Source organism: Oncorhynchus mykiss, chromosome 20 (assembly GCF_013265735.2).
Source record: "Oncorhynchus mykiss isolate Arlee chromosome 20, USDA_OmykA_1.1, whole genome shotgun sequence".
Taxonomy (NCBI): domain Eukaryota; kingdom Metazoa; phylum Chordata; class Actinopteri; order Salmoniformes; family Salmonidae; genus Oncorhynchus; species Oncorhynchus mykiss.
In genome coordinates, this window is record NC_048584.1 from 2,163,708 (window position 1) to 2,178,317 (window position 14,610).

A 14,610-nucleotide genomic window follows, 5' to 3' on the forward strand; every position below is an offset into this window, starting at 1 on the left:
AAGACTCTTGCCAGTTGGTCAGCTCACGCCTGGAGAATACATCCTGGTAATTCTTCTGGCCCTGCGGCCTTGTGAATGTTGACCTGTTTTTAAGGTCTTACATCGACTATGGAGAGAGTGATCACAGTCGCCCAGAACAGCTGATGTTTCAGTGTTACTTATGTTTGCTTCAAGTCAAGTAATTTAGCTTGTCTGGTAGGCTTGTGTCCCTGGGCAGCTGTGATTCCCTTTTGTGTTCTGTAATAGTTTGCAAAGCCCTGCCACATCCAATGAGCGTCGGAGCCGGTGTGGTGTCTTTCGATCTTAGTCCTGCATTGACACTTTGCCTGTTTGATGGTTCGTTGGAGGGCATAGCGGGATTTCTTATAAGCTTCCGGGTTAGAGTCCCGCTCTTTGAAAGCAGCACAGTATGGATGCAGGAGTTATTTTAGTGGATGAATGTGAGCAAGCTTACAGGGGCTTTTTGAAGTCAATCAGATGAAAACATGACTGGTTATGTTAATGCCAGTCAGTTTTAAAAGTTAAATGACAAATCTTTACTATTAGGTCCTGATACCCTATTCAATTAATGGAGTTTCTATGTGTAATTCTATGTTTAGGCCCCAAAAAATTGATGCACGCGCAAAGTACCGGGGAATTAAATATACTTTCACTCCTGAACAGGTGCAAACACATCAAAGGCTGTTGAATGGTGGTGCATTATGGGGAAACACGTCGTTCAGTACGAACTGTCATAGAACATAGCAAACTTTGAGGTGAACTGAACACACACCACTATTCAAGGCAGTTGAGTTAATATTTTCCTCTGGGGCAGTTAGCTTTGTCTACTTTGGGGCAAAGTCTTTTACCTCCTCTAAACTACTATCTGTTTAACACCTGTCCCTTTCTCTCTGCCATTTCTGGGTAATTCTAACATCTGTGGTTTTCCCAAAATCCTCTGATCTATTGGTCAAGTTCCTTCCCGACTAGAGTAGTCGGGCATCAAATTGCTATGTCATATGAAGTGGTAGCTGATAAGTTAAACACCTACCCAAGCATTGTGAGTTCTAGCAGGGGTCTGCAATGTTGACAGGCAGGAACGCCATCTTTACTTTATTTTGGGTGGTTGCCATTCTCTTGGTCTGGGAAAGGGGGGTGGGGGGGGGGGCAGAGGAGAAGTTGGGGTTTGGCAAAAGGTTGAAAAGAGGGAGGAGTTGGGGTCTGGGAAAAAGAAGACGGAGTTTATTTCCAATTTTTCCTGAAACTCGAGGAGTTGGTCCAAAATGAGAAAATACCTGGCTTATACAATATGAATAAAACAACATATTGCCACAATTTTTAATTTTATTTAACTAGGCAAGTCAGTTAAGAACAAATTCTTATTTTCAATGACGGCCTAGGAACAGTGGGTTAACTGCCTGTTCAGGGGCAGAACGACAGATTAGTACCCTGTCAGCTCGTGGGTTTGAACTTGCAACCTTCCGGTTCCTAATCCAACTCTCTAACCACTAGGCTACCCTGCCACAAGTGGTATAGTGGTACAAGTGGTACACATATGGTCTATGAGATTTTGAATGATTTCCTGTTAAGTTAATCGAGGTCAATGATTTTTATATTGGTTGTTGTCGAGTCAATTATACTGTGTCAATTTTATCAATTAATGTACAATATAATTTAAAAGTACAAACATTTATGTAGCAATCACAGATTGCAACTTTTAGTTACTTTTGTGGTTAATAACTGGAGTAACAATGCACTTTGAGAAAAGCATTTATCTTCATAGAAAACCAGTGAGTAGAAACATGTGGGTTCATTTTTGGATGTCAATTTCATTGGGGTTACTCATCAGCAGAGAGACTAGTGCTGTTTTAATTAATTAAAAGCTCTGAAATCTTTCACTTGTCTGTCTGAGATGGAACTACTACTTCAATTGATTTGTAAGGTATTGCCGATACTTTGGATCCAACGTGGGCTTGACATTTACCTCTACAACCATTGATTTGTAAGGTATTGCCGATACTTTGGATCCAACGTGGGCTTGACATTACCTCTACAACCATTGATTTGTAAGGTATTGCCGATACTTTGGATCCAACGTGGGCTTGACATTACCTCTACAACCATTGATTGGTAAGGTATTGCCGATACTTTGGATCCAACGTGGGCTTGACATTTACCTCTACAACCATTGATTTGTAAGGTATTGCCGATACTTTGGATCCAACGTGGGCTTGACATTACCTCTACAACCATTGATTTGTAAGGTATTGCCGATACTTTGGATCCAACGTGGGCTTGACATTACCTCTACAACCATTGATTGGTAAGGTATTGCCGATACTTTGGATCCAACGTGGGCTTGACATTACCTCTACAACCATTGATTTGTAAGGTATTGCCGATACTTTGGGATCCAACGTGGGCTTGACATTACCTCTACAACCATTGATTTGTAAGGTTTTGACGATACTTTGGGATCCAACATGGGCTTGACACTGATTTCAAAGGGCTTGACAATTACAATTTGGATCCAACGTGGACTTGACACCAATTATTTGTGCTCTCCGAGGTGAACCTGATGTTTACTCAAGTTAGCCACTCATTAACTGGCTAGTTACCCAATAAATGGTACAACACACGTCTGTGTCCACCCCCATAGAACCTCCCTCTAGATGAAATGTGTCAATCGACTGGTGACAGACCGTGTATTCTGGACATATGGTAAGGGTTCCTTTGCTTTTTCTGTTTTGGTCTTAATTAGCGATGGGCACCTATAAAAAAATATATAAAAAACATCTTTATATAGATCTGCATTTTATTGATACAATATTGATATTGTTTTATTAAAAATACAATTTTATAGTATATATATAGACATCAAATTTCCCTTTAAATCAACTGTGGCAGTGCAACTAAGATAATGTCAAAAAAATGTCAAATTCTTACATTTTATTTGAGTACTACTGTACTACTGAAAAATATGCATTTTTCTACTGAGTGACATGCCTAAAAGTGTTTTTTAAATGTTTTTCGATTTAGTGTGTTTTCATCCACATATAAGTTTCAAGTCATAACGTTGCTGAATTAATGTTAATATTTTTTTTAATGTTAAAGTGTTGCAACTGTCCCATATAGCATCACTAATAACCCTGCTATTGGGGTCATTTGCAACATCAGGACTTTTCGGATTAAGACAGAAATGTACAAATTCCACATTTAGCACAGGTGTCTAAACTATATTAATAGTTAGCAGGCAAATACATGTAAGTTACCTTTGTGAAATGTACAACTCTCTACATCAAACAGTGTTAGAATAAATACCATTTGAATAAACTCCAAAATGCGTTACAACTGTCCCCGGTCTCCCCTACAGAAACAGTGCAGGTTACACTGTTAACAATTTGGAAAATAGTTTCTCCTTCACCTGGACACAGTGTCGTGTGGTTTACTCCACAATGATAAAATTGTCTTTTTGCAGTTCAACACTCACTACTATGTACCGTATATGGACATCAGGTTTTATCTTATTACTCGCCTGATGTTCAAGTGTAATCTTACTGCTCCGAATCAGCAAAATAATGCAACAAAAACCACAAACATGTCATACATTGAGTAATACTTCTTAGTAAGTCAGCATCACTTAAATAGTGTTAATGGGAATTTACAGCAGAGGGCTAGAGGGGAGGACAGTATAAGGAGGGGGAGAATGGAGGCACACAGAGTAGGGGAAAGTGGGGTAAGTTGATCCAAAGGGTTAGTTGAGCCACCCCTTGTTTCTCGGAAACCATACGCAAATATTTAGGAAGAGGTAATCATTTCATTTGAAGTCTGTGAAGGAAGAAACCACATGGAAAATTGTGGTTAGCAACCTAGGTCCAAAAAACAGATTTCACAAAGTCCAATTCATTTGTTATAGGTTTCATCTAAACCAAAGTAGAAGATTATTTTATACATCAATTGGGGTCTCTATAAGCTACAATATGACGCCCTAAAACAGGGGTGTCAAACTCGTTCCATGGAGGGCCTAGTGTCTGAGGGGAGTTCCTGCAGACACTCCATGGGATGAGTTGAACATGTGTGCCCTAAATCTAGCATGAAAGTGCATATTTGCAGCTATGTGGGCTAATATAGTCAAAATGTTTGCTTTGGGGTATGTTTGCTTTGATTACATCGTCAGTTTTATGCATAATATGCATAGTCATTTTTCAATGTGTCGTACACATGAATTCAAAACTGTATTATTGTTACAGAGCAGACATCATCGTGCCCCATGTATACAAATGTAAAGCAAGCAGGGGTCGAGCCCCCCTCGAGGTTCTTGACAGAGCAGCCAAGGAAATGAGAGAAGAAGAAATCAATTTGAGCAGAAGCAAGGGTTGAAAAAATAGACTGACACTGAAGAGGTACATTGACAAAAAAATGTAAAGAACAAGTACCTGTGTGAAAGAGAGGCTATGATAGAGTAGCACAGGCATACTGGTCTTATCTGATGACATGGAGTCTGAGCTTGCTAAACATAACACGAATTTCGAAGACCAGTTTCATGGTCTTTGTAGCCTCAAATGCAGAGGTCTTGCCTATGAATTGGCACATCGAAACAACGTCCCTGTCACAGACAATTGGTCAAGAAATGGAAGGGTAAGTAATATTGAACAGAGAAATCTACAAGTAACTGACAAAATAATGCAACACTTGAGTAGATGAGGGTTCTGGCGGCTCTGTTATGGTGTGGGGTGGATTTTCCTGTCATGGTTTAGGTCCACTCAAACCCTTAGTGGGCAAGGTAAATGTCAGTAAATACACAGTCATTCTGAGGGATCACATTCAACCTGTGGTAAATCATCTCTATCCTGATGGGAGCGGATGACAATTCGCCCATCCACAGGGCACGAGTAGTCACTGAATGGTTTGATGAGCATGAAAACCATGTAAACCATATGCAATGGCTGTCTCAGTCTCCAGATCTCAACCCAATTGGACATTTATGCAAGATTCTGGAGCGGCGCGAGAAGGCTGCCGTTTTACGATTCCCTAACCAATTGTGCTATTGTGTGGTTATATTTGCGTTATTTGTAACTTTGTACATAATGTTTCTGCCACTGTCTTGTGACTAAAAATATCTTGTAGATATCAGGACAGTGATTACCTTTTCTTTAAAGTGTTGGATGGGAAAGATTTACTACAGACACCCGACATGCCCTCATCCCCGTCATTCGCAAGAGAAAGAGACGGAGATATCGACGACGAAGATTGGGGTGCATCGTAAGGATCCGACCACGAGTGTGTAATCTGCCAATGGTGATCGGTCCTATTAGCCAAAGTACAATCATTGGATAATAAAATAGAAGAGCTACGATCACGTATATCCTACCAACGGGACATTAAAAACTGTAATATCTTGTGTTTCACCGAGTCGTGGCTGAACGACGACATGAATAACACACAGCTGGTGGGTTTTAAGCTCTTTTGGCAGGATAGAACAGCGGCCTCTGGTAAAACAAGGGGTGGCGATCTATGTATATTTGTAAACAACAGCTGGTACATGCAATCTAAGGAAGTCCCAAGGTTTTGCTCACCTAATGATAAGCTGTAGACCACAATATCTACCTAGAGAGTTTATCTGTATTTTTCGTAGCTGTCTACATACCACCCCAGACCGATGCTGGCACTAAGACTGCACTCAATGAGCTGTATACCGCCATAAGCAAACAGGAAAACACTCATCCAGAGGCAGCGCTCGGGGACTTTAATGCAGGGAAACTTAAATAATTTTAAGTATTTTATTATTATTTTAAGTTTTATTTTAATTATTTTCTTATTTTCTACCAGCATGTGCAACCAGAGGGGAAAAAAACTCTAGACCACCTTTACTCCACACACAGACTCGTACAAAGCTTTCTCTCAATCCCCATTTGGCAAATCTGACCATTATTTTATCCTCCTGATTCCTGCTGTGAGTGGACCAAGTATTTATTTCTGTTGCTGTAAAGCGGAAAGGTGGAATAAATGAGTCGGGAGCAGAACATAGAACAAAGTTCTCAATGGAGGTATCTTTTCTTCTCCCACAACCAGGTGTGCGTAACTGCCTCTGATCCCCTGTACCCACATGCTGGCCTGGGCTACAATCAGTGGGCACAGCCTGCTCCCTGGTGGTCCTTCCACACGGCTTACAAATAAAAACTGAAGCAGGGTGCACCAGTGACTCGGTAAATAAGAAAGTGGTCAGACGAAGCAGATGCTAAGTTACAGGACTGTTTTGCTAGCACAGACTGGATTATGTTCTGTGATTCTTCCTATGGCATTGAGGAGTACACCACATCAGTCATTGGCTTCATCAATAAGTGCATCGATGACGTCATCCCCACAGTGACCGTACGTACATACCCCAGCCAGAAGCCATGGATTACAGGCAACATCCGCACTGAGCTGAAGGGTAGAACTGCCGCTTTCAAGGAGCGGGACTCTATCCCAGAAGTTTATAAGAAATCCTGCTAGGCCCTCCGACAAGCCATCAAGCAGGCAAAGCATCAGTACAGGACTAAGATTGAATCGTACTACACCAGCTCCGATCCTCGTCGGATGTGGAAGCGCTTGCAAATTACAGACTACAAAGGGAAGCTCAGCCATGAGCTGCCCAATGACACAAACCTACCAGACGAGCTAAATTACCTCTATGCTCGCTTCGAGGCAAGTAACACTGAAACATGCATGAGAGCATCAGCTGTTCCGGATGACTGAGTGATCACGCTCTCCGTAACCGATGTGAGTAAGACCTTAAACAGGTCAACATTCACAAGGCCGCAAGGCCAGACAGATATCCAGGACGTGTACTCCGAGCATGCGCTGACCAACTGGCAACTGTCTTCACTGCCATTTTCAACTTGTCCCTGACGGAATCTGTAATACCAACATGTTTCAAGCAGACCACCATAGTCCCTGTGCCCAAGAACACTAAGGTAACCTGCCTAAATGATTACCAACCCTTAGCACTCACGTCTGTAGCCATGAAGTGCTTTGAAAGGCAGGTCATGGCTCACATCAACCACATTATCCCAGAAACCGTAGACCCACTCCAATTTGCAAACTGCCCTAACAGATCAACAGATGATGCAATCTCTATTGCACTCAACACTGCCCTTTCCCACCTGTATATAGCCTCCACATTGACTCTGTACCGGTACCCCCTGTATATAGCCTCCACATTGACTCTGTACCGTAACACCCTGTATATAGCCTGCACATTGACTCTGTACCGGTACCCCCTGTATATAGCCTCCACATTGACTCTGTACCGGTACCCCCTGTATATAGCCTCCACATTGACTCTGTACCGTAACACCCTGTATATAGCCTGCACATTGACTCTGTACCGGTACCCCCTGTATATAGCCTCCACATTGACTCTGTACCGGTACCCCCTGTATATAGCCTCCACTCTGTACCGGTACCCCCTGTATATAGCCTCCACATTGACTCTGTACCGTAACACCCTGTATATAGCCTGCACATTGACTCTGTACCGGTACCCCCTGTATATAGCCTCCACATTGACTCTGTACCGGTACCCCCTGTATATAGCCTCCACATTGACTCTGTACCGTAACACCCTGTATATAGCCTGCACATTGACTCTGTACCGGTACCCCCTGTATATAGCCTCCACATTGACTCTGTACCGGTACCCCCTGTATATAGCCTCCACTCTGTACCGGTACCCCCTGTATATAGCCTCCACATTGACTCCGTACCGGTACCCCCTGTATATAGCCTCCACATTGACTCTGTACCGTAACACCCTGTATATAGCCTCCACATTGACTCTGTACCGTAACACCCTGTATATAGCCTCCAGTGACTCTGTACCGTAACACCCTGTATATAGCCTCCACAGTGACTCTGTACCGTAACACCCTGTATATAGCCTTCACAGTGACTCTGTACCGTATCACCCTGTATATAGCCTCCACAGTGACTCTGTACCGTAACACCCTGTATATAGCCTCCACAGTGACTCTGTACCGTAACACCCTGTATATAGCCTCCACATTGACTCTGTACCGTAACACCCTGTATATAGCCTCCACATTGACTCTCTACCAGTACCCCCTGTATATAGCCTCCACATTGACTCTGTACCGGTACCCCCTGTATATAGCCTCCACTCTGTACCGGTACCCCCTGTATATAGCCTCCACATTGACTCTGTACCGGTACCCCCTGTATATAGCCTCCACATTGACTCTGTACCGGTACCCCCTGTATATAGCCTCCACATTGACTCTGTACTTGTACCCCCTGTATATAGCCTCCACAGTGACTCTGTACCGTAACACATTGTATATAGCCTCCACATTGACTCTGTACCGTAACACCCTGTATATAGCCTCCACAGTGACTCTGTACCGTAACACCCTGTATATAGCCTCCACATTGACTCTGTACCGTAACACCCTGTATATAGCCTCCAGTGACTCTGTACCGTAACACCCTGTATATAGCCTCCACATTGACTCTGTACCGTAACACCCTGTATATAGCCTCCACAGTGACTCTGTACCGTAACACCCTGTATATATCCTCCACATTTACTCTGTACCGTAACACCCTGTATATAGCCTCCACAGTGACTCTGTACCGTAACACCCTGTATATAGCCTCCACAGTGACTCTGTACCGTAACACCCTGTATATAGCCTCCACATTGACTCTGTACCGGTACCCCCTGTATATAGCCTCCACAGTGACTCTGTACCGCAACACCCTTTATATATCCTCCACATTGACTCTGTACCGGTACCCCCTGTATATAGCCTCCACAGTGACTCTGTACCGTAACACCCTGTATATAGCCTCCACAGTGACTCTGTACCGTAACACCCTGTATATAGCCTCGCTTGTTATTTTCTGCTGCTGTTTAATTAATTGTTACTTTTTAAAAAAAATTTATTCTTAACCAACAATGCTTTAAGAAGTTTTAAGGGCCTGTAAGTAAGCATTTCACAGTAAGGTTGTATTCTGTTGTATTTGGTTAAGGGCTTGTAAGTAAGCATTTCACAGTAAGGTTGTATTCTGTTGTATTCTGTGCATGTGACAAATACAATTCGATTTGATTTGACAGTGTTTTCCACCACAATCAACAAAACACCAAATTATGGAATTTCTCTCTGAAGAATGGTGCCGCATCCCTCCAATAGTGTTCCAGACATTTGTAGAATCTATGCCAAGGCGCATTGAAGCTGCTCCGGTGGTCCAAAGACACTTTATGTGGGTGTTTCCATTATTTTGGCAGTTACCTGTCTATCTCAATGTAGACATACATTTAAGATATACAATATACCACACCCCACTCCGTTAATTAAACTTTTACCTACTAGCACAAACACTCAATTACCCCAAGGCGCTCAAATTACCCCAAGGCGCTCAACTTATCCTGTCCTCATACTCGCGCCAAGAGATCACTTTTTTTGAACAAGCTATGTTTTCAAAACGTTTATGTTTACATTCATTCAGATTTTTTTCCAGGGATACACAACATCCTGAAATATATGTAGATATCTTTTTTTTTTTTTTTAATGAATACAATATTTCCCTTGACCTGAATGTAAAGAATCGCTCAACTTCACATTTGGAGAGAAACAAAGAGACATCCTTTGATGACCTATCAGCAGGCAATTAAGTATGATAAGTTGAGAGCCTGTGAGAAGGTCTGGGAGAAGGTCTGTGAGAAGGTCTGGGAGAGGGTCTGGGAGAGGGTCTGGGAGAGGGTCTGGGAGAGGGTCTGTGAGAGGGTCTGGGAGAGGGTCTGTGAGAAGGTCTGGGAGAGGGTCTGGGAGAGGGTCTGTGAGAGGGTCTGTGAGAGGGTCTGGGAGAGGGTCTGGGAGAGGGTCTGTGAGAAGGTCTGGGAGAGGGTCTGGGAGAAGGTCTGGGAGAGGGTCTGGGAGAGGGTCTGTGAGAAAGTCTGGGAGAGGGTCTGGGAGAGGGTCTGTGAGAAGGTCTGGGAGAGGGTCTGGGAGAAGGTCTGGGAGAGGGTCTGGGAGAGGGTCTGGGAGAAGGTCTGTGAGAGGGTCTGGGAGAGGGTCTGGGAGAGGGTCTGTGAGAGGGTCTGTGAGAGGGTCTGTGAGAGGGTCTGGGAGACTGTCTGTGAGAGGGTCTGTGAGAGGGTCTGGGAGACTGTCTGGGAGAGGGTCTGTGAGAGGGTCTGTGAGAGGGTCTGGGAGAGGGTCTGGGAGAAGGTCTGGGAGAAGGTCTGGGAGAGGGTCTGTGAGAGGGTCTGTGAGAGGGTCTGGGAGAGGGTCTGGGAGAGGGTCTGGGAGAGGGTCTGTGAGAAGGTCTGGGAGAGGGTCTGTGAGAAGGTCTGGGAGAGGGTCTGGGAGAGGGTCTGGGAGAGGGTCTGTGAGAGGGTCTGGGAGAGGGTCTGTGAGAAGGTCTGTGAGAAGGTCTGTGAGAAGGTCTGGGAGAGGGTCTGGGAGAGGGTCTGGGAGAGGGTCTGGGAGAGGGTCTGTGAGAGGGTCTGGGAGAGGGTCTGTGAGAAGGTCTGGGAGAGGGTCTGTGAGAAAGTCTGGGAGAGGGTCTGGGAGAGGGTCTGTGAGAAGGTCTGGGAGAGGGTCTGGGAGAAGGTCTGGGAGAGGGTCTGGGAGAGGGTCTGGGAGAAGGTCTGTGAGAGGGTCTGGGAGAGGGTCTGGGAGAGGGTCTGTGAGAGGGTCTGTGAGAGGGTCTGTGAGAGGGTCTGGGAGACTGTCTGTGAGAGGGTCTGTGAGAGGGTCTGGGAGACTGTCTGGGAGAGGGTCTGTGAGAGGGTCTGTGAGAGGGTCTGGGAGAGGGTCTGGGAGAAGGTCTGGGAGAAGGTCTGGGAGAGGGTCTGTGAGAGGGTCTGTGAGAGGGTCTGGGAGAGGGTCTGTGAGAGGGTCTGTGAGAAGGTCTGGGAGAGGGTCTGTGAGAAGGTCTGGGAGAGGGTCTGGGAGAGGGTCTGTGAGAGGGTCTGTGAGAAGGTCTGTGAGAGGGTCTGTGAGAGGGTCTGGGAGAAGGTCTGTGAGAGGGTCTGGGAGAGGGTCTGTGAGAGGGTCTGTGAGAGGGTCTGGGAGAGGGTCTGTGAGAAGGTCTGGGAGAGGGTCTGTGAGAAGGTCTGGGAGAGGGTTTTGTGTATGAAGATGTCATGATACTGATGATTTTGTCGCCACAGATGCTTTGTTTACGTTTCTACCGTTGTGGCTAGATGGAGTAGGGCTACCGCTCTATCTAGTGATCGCGTTGAGGACAACAGCTGTTGACAAATGTAGCATTGTAGCTAATCCTAAAGGCTTCCTCATGCTTCCTAGTCAAAACAGTTCAGTAGAGTTTGTGCATATATTATGATGACATTTTGTGACGTATTTGTTCATTTTGGACTTCAGTGAGGTTTTTTTTGACTGTTCAGGCGCTCAACATTGTTTTTCTGGAGGCAATCCGAAAGTCTACGCCCCTTTGTCGGTGATTAGTCAACAGTAGAGATTCTTCAATAAAGGCTTTGTTGTCATTCAACGAGAGACAACTCATTTTCATGCACATTGTTCATTGAAAAATAATGCACCAAACATCTTAGTAAGATCGCCTCGGCAAAATCGTCAAAATTAATTTCTTGAGTTATGTTAGATTAGTTCTGCGGAAGTGTATACTGGCTACGGTGTCTCAAAATGGAAAAACAGTACTATTGCCGCTTTTTTCTCGTTTCTCAAGCAAAGGGCTTACACTCGTTTGGTTCGGCTTGCCGAGTTCAGCCAGGCGCCAGCTGAACTGAAGCATGCTGACACCTTAACCATAACCCTTTTCCTTACCTTAACCTCATTCTCCTAACCTGCCATGTTAATTCACCTAACCTACCACATTAATCATCCTAACCTGCTATGTAAACAAACCATCTGTGGTGACAAATATTTTCTGTATCACCAGACTGGACTTCAGTTATGCTTTTTACATAAAACTATTCATTATGCCTGCTCATATCGATATCAAACATTATCGATATTGGTGCCCACCACTAATCTCTATCAGAGCAATTCATATTTGTGGCTTAGTTTACTCGCATTTGGGGAAATTAACAGTTAACTTAATAGGCATGGATTTCTAATAATGTACAATTGTCAAAGTTTTAATTCAAGTGGAAAGTAAATGTCATGCGTGTATGGAGGGATACTCATTATCAGCCTCTATTGGATAAAAATGGTGAATTGCTGTACTGTAATGATGGTCAATGTTTACTTGTATTTCTCTTTCTCTGCATGTGTTTACATGTTCTCTACCCCTCATTCTTCTCTTTCAGCAGGTTCTCAGCTGAGGGTATCTTTGTTTATGTATGTGTGACCCTGTCAGACTGCTGAACAAGAGGTCAAGGCAAAGGGAGTCTACACAACTACGCAAGCAAGGAAAGTAAACACACCACAGACACGCACACACACATATTAACAGGCACATTGTTCACATACACACATCTACACAGACACGCACACACACATATTAACAGGCACATTGTTCACACACACACATCTACACAGACACGCACACACACATATTAACAGGCACATTGTTCACACACACACATCTACACAGACACGCACACACACATATTAACAGGCACATTGTTCACACACACACATCTACACAGACACGCACACACACATATTAACAGGCACATTGTTCACACACACACATCTACACAGACACGCACACACACATATTAACAGGCACATTGTTCACACACACACATCTACACAGACACGCACACACACATATTAACAGGCACATTGTTCACACACACACATCTACACAGACACGCACACACACATATTAACAGGCACATTGTTCACATACACACATCTACACAGACACGCACACACACATATTAACAGGCACATTGTTCACACACACACATCTACACAGACACGCACACACACATATTAACAGGCACATTGTTCACACACACACATCTACACAGACACGCACACACACATATTAACAGGCACATTGTTCACACACACACATCTACACAGACACGCACACACACATATTAACAGGCACATTGTTCACACACACACATCTACACAGACACGCACACACACATATTAACAGGCACATTGTTCACATACACACATCTACACAGACACGCACACACACATATTAACAGGCACATTGTTCACACACACATCTACACAGACACGCACACACACATATTAACAGGCACATTGTTCACATACACACATCTACACAGACACGCACACACACATATTAACAGGCACATTGTTCACACACACATCTACACAGACACGCACACACACATATTAACAGGCACATTGTTCACATACACACATCTACACAGACACGCACACACACATATTAACAGGCACATTGTTCACACACACACATCTACACAGACACGCACACACACATATTAACAGGCACATTGTTCACACACACACATCTACACAGACACGCACACACACATATTAACAGGCACATTGTTCACACACACACATCTACACAGACACGCACACACACATATTAACAGGCACATTGTTCACACACACACATCTACACAGACACGCACACACACATATTAACAGGCACATTGTTCACATACACACATCTACACAGACACGCACACACACATATTAACAGGCACATTGTTCACACACACATCTACACAGACACGCACACACACATATTAACAGGCACATTGTTCACATACACACATCTACACAGACACGCACACACACATATTAACAGGCACATTGTTCACATACACACATCTACACAGACACGCACACACACATATTAACAGGCACATTGTTCACATACACACATCTACACAGACACGCACACACACATATTAACAGGCACATTGTTCACATACACACATCTACACAGACACGCACACACACATATTAACAGGCACATTGTTCAAATACACACATCTACACAGACACGCACACACACATATTAACAGGCACATTGTTCACACACACACATCTACACAGACACGCACACACACATATTAACAGGCACATTGTTCACACACACACATCTACACAGACACGCACACACACATATTAACAGGCACATTGTTCACACACACACATCTACACAGACACGCACACACACATATTAACAGGCACATTGTTCACATACACACATCTACACAGACACGCACACACACATATTAACAGGCACATTGTTCACACACACACATCTACACAGACACGCACACACACATATTAACAGGCACATTGTTCACATACACACATCTACACAGACACGCACACACACATATTAACAGGCACATTGTTCACACACACACATCTACACAGACACGCACACACACATATTAACAGGCACATTGTTCACACACACACATCTACACAGACACGCACACACACATATTAACAGGCACATTGTTCACACACACACATCTACACAGACACGCACACACACATATCAACAGGCACATTGTTCACACACACACATCTACACAGACACGCACACACACATATCAACAGGCACATTGTTCACACACACACATCTACACAGACACGCACACACACATATTAACAGGCACATTGTTCACATACACACATCTACACAGACACGCACACACACATATTA

At 44.0% G+C, this 14,610-nt stretch overlaps 1 protein-coding gene across 2 annotated transcripts in view; it reads left to right on the plus strand.

Annotated features, from left to right (window-relative positions):
* The first annotated feature begins 2,590 nt into the window (after window positions 1-2,590).
* Window positions 2,591-14,610, plus strand: part of prodh2 (proline dehydrogenase 2) — a 33,601-nt gene continuing 21,581 nt past the window's right edge. Inside the window, exons 1-2 of one of the 2 annotated variants that reach the window (XM_036955596.1) lie at window positions 2,591-2,700; window positions 12,275-12,377. The gene's annotated coding sequence lies outside the window, so the exon portion shown is untranslated. The remainder of the gene's footprint in view (window positions 2,701-12,274; window positions 12,378-14,610) is intronic. The other variant, XM_036955595.1, reaches the window with a different exon arrangement.